This window comes from Mobula hypostoma, chromosome 4, assembly GCF_963921235.1.
Source record: "Mobula hypostoma chromosome 4, sMobHyp1.1, whole genome shotgun sequence".
NCBI lineage: Eukaryota > Metazoa > Chordata > Chondrichthyes > Myliobatiformes > Myliobatidae > Mobula > Mobula hypostoma.
In genome coordinates, this window is record NC_086100.1 from 17,089,865 (window position 1) to 17,100,957 (window position 11,093).

The 11,093-nt window shown below is 43.9% G+C and overlaps 1 protein-coding gene across 2 annotated transcripts in view; it reads right to left on the reverse strand.

Annotated features, from left to right (window-relative positions):
- The window catches only part of LOC134345137 (mediator of RNA polymerase II transcription subunit 12-like protein), a 709,294-nt gene that overhangs the window by 374,525 nt on the left and 323,676 nt on the right, over positions 1-11,093 (reverse strand). The window lies entirely within an intron of this gene.

The window sequence follows — 11,093 nt, forward strand, 5'->3', positions numbered from 1 at the left end:
GGGCATGCTTCCCAATCCAGGCAACATCCTTGTAAATCTCCTCTGCACCATTTCTATGGCTTCCACATCCTTCCTGTAGTGAGGCGACCAGAACTGAGCACAATACTTCAAGTTGGGTCTGACCAGGGGCCTACATAGCTGCAACATTACCTCTTGGCTCTTGAACTCAATCGCATGGTTGATGAAGGTCAATGCACCGTATGCCTTCTTCACCACAGAGTCAACCTGCGTAGCAGCTTTGAGTGTCCTATGGACTCAGAACCCAAGATCTCTCTGATCCTCCACACTGCTAAGAGTCTTACCATTAATACTATATTCTGCCATTGTATTTGACCTACCAAAATGAACCACTTCACACTTATCTGGGTTGAACTCCATCTGCCACTTCTCAGCCCAGTTTTGCATCCTATCAATGTCCCACTATAACCTCTGACAGCCCTCCACATTATCCACAACACCCCCAACCCTTGTGTCATCAACAAGTTTACTAACCCATCCTTCCACTTCCTCATCCAGGTCATTTATAAAAATCACGAATAGTAGGGGTCCCAGATCAGATCCCTGAGGCACACCACTGGTCACCGACCTCCATGCAGAATATGACCTTTCTACAACCACCTTTTGCCTTCTGTCAGCAAGCCAGTTCTGGATCCACAAAGCCATGTCCCCTTGGACCCCATGCCTCCTTACTTTCTCGATAAGCCTTGCATGGGGTACCTTATCAAATGCCTTGCTGAAATCCATATACACTACATCTACGGCTCTACCTTCATCAATGTCTTTAGTCATGGCCTCAAAAAATTCAACCAGGCTCGTAAAGCATGACCTGCCTTTGACAAAGCGATGCTGACTATCCCTAATCATGACAAAGTCATGCTGTCTATTCCTAATCAGCATAATTCTCATGCCAGAATCCCTAAAGGTTAATGTGCAGGTTGAGTCTGTGGTAAGGATGGGAAATGCAATGTTACCGTTAATTTCGAGAGGACTTGAATATAAAATCAAGGATGAAAGGTTAACATATGAGGAGCATTGATGGTTCTGAGCCTGTACTCGCTGGAGTTTACAAGAATGAGGGCGGGATCACATTGAAACCTCCCAAATATTGAAAGAACTGGATAGAGTGAACATGGAAAGGATGTTTCCAAAAGTGGGAGAGTCTAGGTCCAGAGTTCATAGCTTCAGAATTCAAGGATTCAAGATGAGGAGGAATTTCTTTGGCCAGATGGTGGTGAACCCATGGAATTCATTTCAACAGATGGCTGTGGAGACAATGTCATTGGATATATTTAAAGTGGACATTGATAGGTTCTTAATTAGTCAGGGCATCAAAGATTTTGGGAAGAAGGCAAGAGAATAGGGTTGAGAGGGACAATAAATCAGCCTCGAGGAATAGCAGAACACAATTAAGGGGCCAAATGGCCTAATCCTGCTCTTGTTTTATGGACTTCTAAACACTGATTTTTGAACCAGAGGTCCCTGCCCTCGAATTGCACTTAGAATATTATTCTGCTGTGATCTCTAATCTTAGGAGTTCCTCACCTCCCTAGTCTCTTACTTATCACCACGGTAGATGTAGTTAGTGTAACACTTTGTGCACAGTTGTAAGATCGGGGTTTGTTTCCCCCAGCTGCCTGTCAGGAGTTTGTACGTTCTCCCTGTGACATCTGGGTGCCCCAGTTTCATCCCACATTCCAAAGACATATGGTTAGTGTTAGTGAGTTGTGGGCATGCGAGACTGGCGTCAGACGCCCGGTGACACTTACAAGGCCTGGCACAATCCTCACTGACTTGATTTCATTCAAATGACATATTTCACTGTATGTTGTGATGTACATATGACAAATAAAGTTAACATTTAGATCTTTTTTAGACTTCACACATGGCAGAACGTAAAGTAGCCTTTTTCCCAAGAAGGGTCTCCAACATACTCCTCTGAGAAACATTTCCTGATCAATTCCATAAACTACTCACACATGCTTCTCTTGACAGGTTAATCAAACTATTCTTTTTGAGGATTAAGAGCACCAAAGAAAATCACAGTTCCTGTCTTGTACACCTCTGATATTTTCCCATTTATGTTCTGGCCCAACAAGCTGGGGGACCTTCATACGACTGCCACCCACGCCTACATTCCCTTTGTTGTCACACAAACTGATCCCACATCACAGTCTAGTCTATCTATATCACCACCCACCACTGCACTGATGCTTTCCTCACTAAACCTCCTTCCCTTTTCAGCTTATTCCTATGGGACAACAAATAATTTGAAATATTGAGCTTTTAGGGCAATTCTATTTCATTCATTAGATATTTGTGAAAATAATATGGCCTTTGCAAAGAATTAGTCAAAGAGAAAGCATTTCATTGGGCTCAAGGCTGAGTTTTAAAATTGAATCCAATGGCAAATTCAAATAGCAAATCATAAACACAAGGCATCTAGAGATGCCTTTTTTTTATATAGTCCACCCAATAGTAACAGGAATATCGAGGAGCAGTTAAGGAAACAGATCCTGGAAAGGTGTAATAATAAGAGTTGTCGTGGTGGGAGATTTCAATTTCCCAAATATTGACTGGCATCTCCCTACAGCAAGGGGTTTAGATAGGGTGGGGTTTGTTTGGTGTGTTCAGGAAGGTTTCTTGACACAATATGTAGATAAGCCTACAAGAGGAGAGGCTGTACTCGATTTGGCATTGGGAAATGAACTTGGTCAGGTGTCAGATCTCTCAGTGGGAGAGCATTTTGGAGATAGTGATCATAATTCTATCTCCTTTACAATAGCATTAGAGAGAGATAGGAACAGACAAGCTAGAAAAGCATTTAATTGGACTAAGGGGAATTATGAGGCAGGAACTTGGAAGCTCAAATTGGGAACAGATGTTCACAGGGAAAGGTAGAGAAGAACTGTGGCTAATGTTCAGGGGATATTTATGTGGAGTTCTGCATAGGTACATTCCAATGAAACAGGGAAGTTATGGTAAGGTACAGGAACCGTGGTGTACAAAGGCTGTAGTAAATCTAGTCAAGAAGTGAAGAAAAGCTTACAAAAGGTTCAGAGAGCTAGTAATGTTAGAGATCTAGAAGATTATAAGTCTAACAGGAAGGAGTTTAAGAAGGAAATTAGGAGGGCCAGAAGGGGCCATGAGAAGGCCTTGGTGGGCGGGATTAAGGAAAACCCCAAGGCATTCTACAAGTATGTGAAGAGCAAGAGGATAAGAGGTGAAAGAATAGGACCAATCAAGCGTGACAGTGGGAAAGTGTGTATGGAACCGGAAAAAATAGCAGGGGTACTTAATGAATACTTTACTTCAGTATTCACTATAGAAAATGATCTTGGTGATTGGCGTGATGACTTGCAGCAGACTGAAAAGCTTGAGCATGTAGATATTAAGAAAGAGGATGTGCTGGAGCTTTTGGAAAGCATCAAGTTGGATAAGTTGCTGGGACTGGATGAGATGTACCCCAGGCTACTGTGGGAGGTGAGGGACGAGATTGCTGAACCTCTGGCGATGATCTTTGCATCATCAATGGGGACAGGAGAGGTTCCGGAGGGTTGGAGGGATGCGGATGTTGTTCCTTTACTCAAGAAAGGGAGTAGAGATAGCCCAGGAAATTATAGACCAGTGAGTCTTACTGCAGTGGTTGGTAAGTTGATGGAGAAGATCCTAAGAGGCAGGATTTATGAACATTTGGAGAGGTATAATACAATTAGGAATAGTCAGCATGCCATTGTCAATGGTAGGTCGTGCCTTACGAGCCTGACTGAATTTCTTAAGGATGCAACTAAACACATTGATGAAGGAAGAGCAGTAGATGCAGTGTATATGGATTTCAGGAAGGTATTTGATAGGGTACCCCATGCAAGACTTATTGAGAAAGTAAGGCGGCATGGGATCCAAGGGGACATTGCTTTGTGGATCCAGAACTGGCTTGCCCACAGATGGCAAAGAGTGGTTGTAGACGGGTCATATTCTGCATGGTGGTTGGTCACGAGTGGTGAGCCTCAGGGATCTGTTCTGGGACCCGTTCTCTTCATGATTTTTATAAATGACCTGGATGAGGAAGTGGAGGGATGGGTTAGTAAGTTTGCTGATGACACAAAGGTTGGAGGTGTTGTGGATAGTGTGAAGGGCTGTCAGAGGTTACAGCAGGACATTGATAGGATGCAAAACTGGGCTGAGAAGTGGCAGATGGAGTTCAACCCAGGTAAGTGTGAGGTTCATTTTGGTAGGTCAAATATGATGGCAGAATATAGTATTAATGGTAAAACTCTTGGCAGTGTGGGGGATCAGAGGGATCTTGGAGTCTGAGTCCAAGGGACACGCAAAGCAGCTGTGCCGGTTGACTCTGTAGTTAAGAAGGCGTACGGTGTATTGGCCTTCATCAATCGTGGAATTGAATTTAGGAGCCGAGAGGTAGTGTTGCAGCTATATAGGACCCTGGTCAAACCCCACTTGGAGTACTGTGCTCAGTTCTGGTCGTCTCACTGCAGGAAGGATGTGGAAACCATAGAAAGGGTGCAGAGGAGATTTACAAGGATGTTGCCTGGATTGGGGAACATGCCATATGAAAACAGGTTGAGTGAACTCAGCCTTTTCTCTTTGGAGCGACGGAGGATGAGCGGTGACCTGATGGAGGTGTATAAGATGATGAGAGGCATTGATTGTGTGGATAGTCAGAGGCTTTTTCCCAGGGCTGAAATGAAATAGTTGCCACAAGAGCACACAGGTTTAAGGTGCTGTGAAGATGTCAGGGGTAAGTTTTTTACGCAGAGAGTGGTGAGTGCGTGGAGTGAGTTGCCGGCAACAGTGGTGGGGGTGGATACGATAGGGTCTTTTAAGAGACTTTTGGATAGGTACATGGAGCTAAGAAAAATAGAGGGCTATGGGGAAGTCTAGTAATTTCTAAGGTAGGGCGTGTTCGGCACAACGTTGTGGGCTGAAGAGCCTATATCGTGCTGTAGGTTTTCTATGTTTCTATGCTGGAAATCTCGAGCAACACACACACACACAAAATGCTGGAGGAACTCAGCGGGTTAGGTAACATTCATATAAAGCAATAGATACCATGTTTCGGCTAAGCCAAAGTAGCAGTCTACTGGAAGAAAATTGAGAAAATGCTTCATATTTTGGCCTTTCAGCTTGGCAGACAGAACTTGAAATGTCTTTTTCCTCAGCAAATGTACCCTGAAATGCACTGAAAGAGGGGCCACTGATTCTGTCCCCAAGATTGAGCCATAAATGGTACAGGTTGTATGCAGAGAGTAATACCTCACTAGGAGAGTTCTTGTTATTTCCATCTCCACCCACAATGATGCAATTGCCCGTATCAATAGTCAGTCATAATTACAAAAAAGGATTTTTTCCGTAGCAAAACCACAACTGGTCATGAACAAAGAACATTTTTGAACCCTGCAGACAGGTAGGAAGATATTCTTTACTTGAAAAAGGGAATTTAAAAAGTCTTGCGTTGAACCACATTGAAAAGACTTAGCTGCCTTATGGACATAATGTTGAAAACGCTTCTTTTTCTTCAAGGTATTCCCACAGTCAAGAATAAAAACAAAAAATGTAAAAGTGTATTTTTTCAACCCCTCTGTCCCATCAACTTGTTGAAGTGCCATCCGGTCAAAATTTCTACCACAACCATCCTGTTGGCTACTATTTAGTGTTACTCTCATCAACAAATGAGAAACAGGTCTGCATCAATGTCAATTATCCACTTCCTATCCATCAAAAACTGTTGACATAAACTTTAATTCCTTCCGCCTTTATCTATTATTTTCAAATGCATCAGTGATATTAATACCAAAAGACCATAAGACATAGGAGCAGAGACAGACAACTCCGTCCATCATTTCTGCTCCACCATTCCTTCATGGATGATTTATTAGCCCTCCCGACCCCATTTTTTCTGCCTTCTTCCCATAGCGTTTGACACCCTTACTAATCAAGAACCTATCAAATTCTGCACTAAGTATTCCTCTTCAAAAGGGACATTCTTTTTTTTTAAATGAGGTTGTGCCCTCTGGTCAGACTCCCCCTACTACAAGAAACATCCTCTCCACATCCACTCAATCTAGGCCTTTCAATATTCAATAGGTTTAAATGAGATTTCCCCATATTCTTCTAAATTACACTGAGTACAACCCCAGAGCCACCAAATGCTCTTTATACATGAGCCCTTCACTCCTAGTATAATTCTCATGAAGCTGCTCTGGACTCCCTCCAATCTTTTCTTAGATATGGGGCCCAAATCTGCTCACAATGCTCCAAGTGCAGACAGACCAATACCTTAAAAAGCCTAACCTTCTTAATTCAACATAACCTTCAATTCCTTTCATCACCATCAACATTATCAGCCATGTTGCATGACGTGGGCGATCATGGTCTTATCCATAATCATGAATGTTCTTGGCAAATTTTTCTACAGAACTGGTCTGCTATTGCTGCCTTCTGGGTAGTGCCTTTACAAGACTGGTGACCCAAGCCATTACCAATACTTTTCAGACATTGTATGCCTGGCATCGGTGATCACATAAACCAAGACTTATGATATGCACCAGCTCCTCATACGGCCATCCACCACCTGCTCCCATGGCTTCACATGACCCTGATTTGGAGGGGGGGGCGGGAAGCGGTAGGAGGGCTTTGCAAGTGCTACACCTTGCCCAAGGTTGACCTGCAGGCTAGCAGAGGGAAAGAGCATCTGGTAGAGACGCATCTCCAGCCCACTCCCACAATTCCCCTCCCTGTATCTATTACTCTCCAATGCATAAATGGTATTATAAATTCACTTCAATATAGCCTATGGTGGCAGATTCCTAGGAGTTTCACAATCACCTCATTATTTGATACAACAATAAAATATTTGCAGTTCACAATAAAAGTCATTCCACTCCTGTGGAAAGGTTGTAGGATGGCTCAGTAGTGTAGTGGTTAGCACAATGCTTTACAGTGCCACCTCAAAGATCGAGGTGTAATTCCCTTCGCAGTCCGTAAGCTGCTTGTACGTTCTGCTCATGGCCACGTGGGTTTCCTCCAGTTGCTCCAGTTTCCTCCCACATTCCAAAGACATAGGGTTAGTAAGACAAAGGATTAGCAACTTGTGGGCATGCTATATTGGCAGCACTTATGGACTTTCCCCAGCACAGTTCTAAAGACTGTGTATGTGGTTGTTCACCCAAATGCTGCATTTCACTGTACGTTTTCATGTACATTTGATAAATAAAGCATCATTAAATCTGTAAAATCTTTGAAAAGCAGGTGCCTTTTTCCAGCAAATGCAAATAAAGTTACTATAATTTCTTGAGATCTGGATGAATTGGAATAACCCATTGAACTGGCTTCATGTACCACAAAGATTTGACACAGAAAGAAGATAGGAAATGTTCCTTCTAAAACAGTAAGTTGACAAACTCAGGTGCCACACAAGTGAAAGGCAAGTTTTACTTCATGCAGATTAATTTTTGTTTCATTTGAGGAAATGTGCTACCACCATTGAGCTCATCTATAAGGAAGTAACAATCACAACACGCTGGCGGAACTCAGCAGGTCGGGCAGCATCCGTGGAAATGATCAGTCGACATTTCGGGCTGGAACCCTTCGTCAGAACTGAAGAGGGAAGGGGTGGAAGCCCTATAAAGAAGGTGGGGGGAGGGTGGGAAGGAGAAAGCTGGCCAGTTCCAGGTGAAAAACCAGTAAAGGGAAAGATAAAGGGGTTGGGGAGGGGAAGCGGGGAGGTGATAGGCAGGAAAGGTGAAGAAGGAATAGGGGAAAACACAATGGGTAGTAGAAGGAGGCGGAACCATGAGGGAGGTAGTAGACAGCTGGGGGAGGGGCAGAGTGAAACTGGGATAGGGGAAGGGATGGGGAGGGAATTACCGGAAGTTGGAGAATTTAATGTTCATCTATACGGAACGTTGCCACAGGAAAGCAGCGTCCATCATTAAGGACTCCCGGCCTCCAGGCCATGCTCTCTTCTCACTGCTGCCATTGGGAAAGAGGTACAGAAGCCTCAGGTCCCACATCACCAGGTTCAGGAACAGTTATTACCACTTAATTATCAGGCTCCTGAACTAATTTCACTCACCTTAACACTGAACTGAATCCACAACCTACGGACTCATTTTCAAAGTCACTACAATTCATGTTTTTAGTATTCTTTGTTTGTTCATCTCTCGCATTCTGTTTCATTTGCACAGCCTGACTTCTCATGCACATTGTTTGTTTGTCTATCTTTAAGTGTGCGTATTTTTTCATTGTTCCTATTTTATTTCTTTGTTTTACTGTGAACACCTGCAAGAAACTGAATCTCAATAGGTGACAACCATGTACCTTGACGATCAATTTCGGTTGAACCTTCAACCCAAGTCGAAGATCAGTCCAACCTCAACTGCAGTACAGCGGTGACTCTTGCATTGACTCAAATTTAGTGGGCAAACTTCAAGGCACCAGTGACACATGAGAAAATGGAGCCCCACCATCAATATCCACAAGGGACAGATCATCTCTCATTCTTTCCCTGCTATACAGCAACACCAGAATCAACGTGAGATTCTGGATAATGTGAACAACTCCCACTGTCTTATCAGTGTGGGTAGATAGTATCAGAGTCAGAATCTGGTTTGCTATCTGTGATTAAAGTCAAGAAATTTGTTGTTTTGTGGCAGCACAGCAAGGCAATACATAGAAAACCACGAGGAAATAGAAAAAAAGTAGTGTAAAAGGAGAGCAAATAGTCAGGTAGTGTTCATAGATTCATGGACTGTCTGTCTGTCGTTTCTTTGTCCACCATTACCTCCACTCCAGTGTCATTTTCCAACAGTTCAATATCTACTGCTATCTCTCGTTTACACCAGAGTCCGTGGAGGAGAGGCTAGATTCGCTGATGTGCAGAACTGCATCCACAAGGCTCTGTAGCTTTTTGGGCTGAGCTTTCGCCATACCAAGCTGTTAAGCCTACAGATAGAATGCCTTCATATCTTTCATTCGGAGTTATAGTTCCTTAGGAGTTTGAGGAGATTTGGGCTGTCAACTGAAGAATTTGAAAACTTCTACCAATGTACCATGGACAGCATTCTGACTGGCTGCCTCACCATCTAGTATGGGAGGAACCTACCGCACAACAATCAAAGTAAGATGCAGAAACTTGTACAATTAGTCAGCTCCATCATGGGTACTAGTCTCCGTAGTATCCAAGACATCTTCAAGGAGTGGTGCCTTAGGAAGGTGGCATCCATCATTAAAGGTGTCCACCACCCAGCACATGCCCTTTTCATACTGTTACCAACCTATCTTGCCCGTAGCTCATTAATCCTAACTGTACTTCTTTGGAACACAGGAGGAAACCAGAGCACCCAGAGGAAGCCCTTGTGGTCATGGGCAGAACGTGCAAACTCCTGGCAGAAAACAGCAGGAATCAAATCTGGTTAGTGATCACAGGCGCCGTGATGTGATTGCGGTAACTGATGGGGCGGGGGGGGCAGTAACCTATCTGGGCACAGCAGTAGCAGCTTGGCCAATGGCACTGTGGCTTACTCTGAGGCTCAGTAGAGAACATTATAGTCAGGTAGAGTGATAGTGATAGGAGACTCAATAGTTAGGGGTGTGGGGGGGTGGACAGGAGATTCTACAGCTGTGAAAAAGAGGCCTGGTGGGTGCATTGCCTCCTGGATGTAAGGGTCAAAGATGTCTCAGAGTAACTGCCAAATGTTCTCAAGAGGGAAGGTGAGCAGCCAAAGGTCATGGTGCACATTGGCATCAATGACACAGGTAGAAAGGGAGAAGAGGTGAGTACAGTGAGTACAGAGACTTAGGGAAGAGGCTCAAGAACAGAACCTCCTAGGTAGTAATCTCTCGTTTACGCCCAGTACCACGTGCTAGTCAGGGCAGGAACGGAATGATAGTACAGATGAGTGGGTGGCTGAGGAAATGGTGCAGGGGGCAGGGTTTCAGTTTTCGGGATCATTGGGATCTTTTCTGGAGAAGGTAACAGAATCAGAATCAGGTTTAATATCACCACAAATGTCGTAAAATTCGTTAACTTTAGAGCAGCGGAACAAAAAAATACATGTTAAATAAATATAGAGAACAAGAAAAGCTGAGTTGGTGTTGTTTTTGTTGATCCTTGTTGTTATTTAACTGTCAGTACCATTGAGTCATTGTCGACTCATGGTTACCCTATGGATACTGTAGCTGTCCATAGAGTTTTCACGGACATATATGGATCGCCAGGCCTTTCTTCCACGCAGGTACTGCTGCTACCCAAGTCGTTCAATCTTTGTGGGATGAGTTAAGAAACTGCAAGGGTAAAGGACATTGATGGGAGTAATATACAGGCCTCCAAGCAGTAGCTGAGATGTGGACTACAGATTACAATGGCAAAGAGAAAAGGTGTATTGAAAAGATGATGTTATGATAGTCTTGGGAGATTTTATCTTGCAGGTAGATTGGGAAAATCAGGTTGGTAATGGATTGGCAAGAAGGTGAGTTTGTTGAATGCCTACAAGATGGCTCTTTAGAGCAGCTTGTCAATTGAGCTACTAGGGGATCAGCTATACTGGATTGGGGGCTTCCCCGGCACATCGCAAACGATGACACAGTATGTTTCAACGTACATGTGACAAGTAAAACTAATCTTTATCTTGTTTCTCATTAAGAATGACACTGAGGGCCAAGAGCTCAGATAAGTCCACTGTAGACTGCAGAACGCATGCTCCTCTGCATAAACTACAAACCCATCAACTCAACAACTAGCTTCTGCCCCATCTTGTCCAATCAAATGAGGAATGTCCCTTGTCCCTAATGCATGGACCTGCAGAAAAATGAGGTCAGAAGGATGAGGAGGGATTGAAACCTACTGGGTACCAAAAGAGCTGGAGAAAAGGTGGACATGGAGAGGATGCTTCCATTACTAGCAGAGTCCAGGGTCTCAGGTCCTGGCCTCAGAAGTGGAAGTGCGTAACTCCACCATGGACCGTCTCGAACTCAGCTGCGAAAGGAGGAGGATTGGACATGGGGCTAGCATCGCCATCCCACAAAAACTACAGTGCTACAGAAATGCCAGCTGAAACTCCAAAGACCTCATCTCT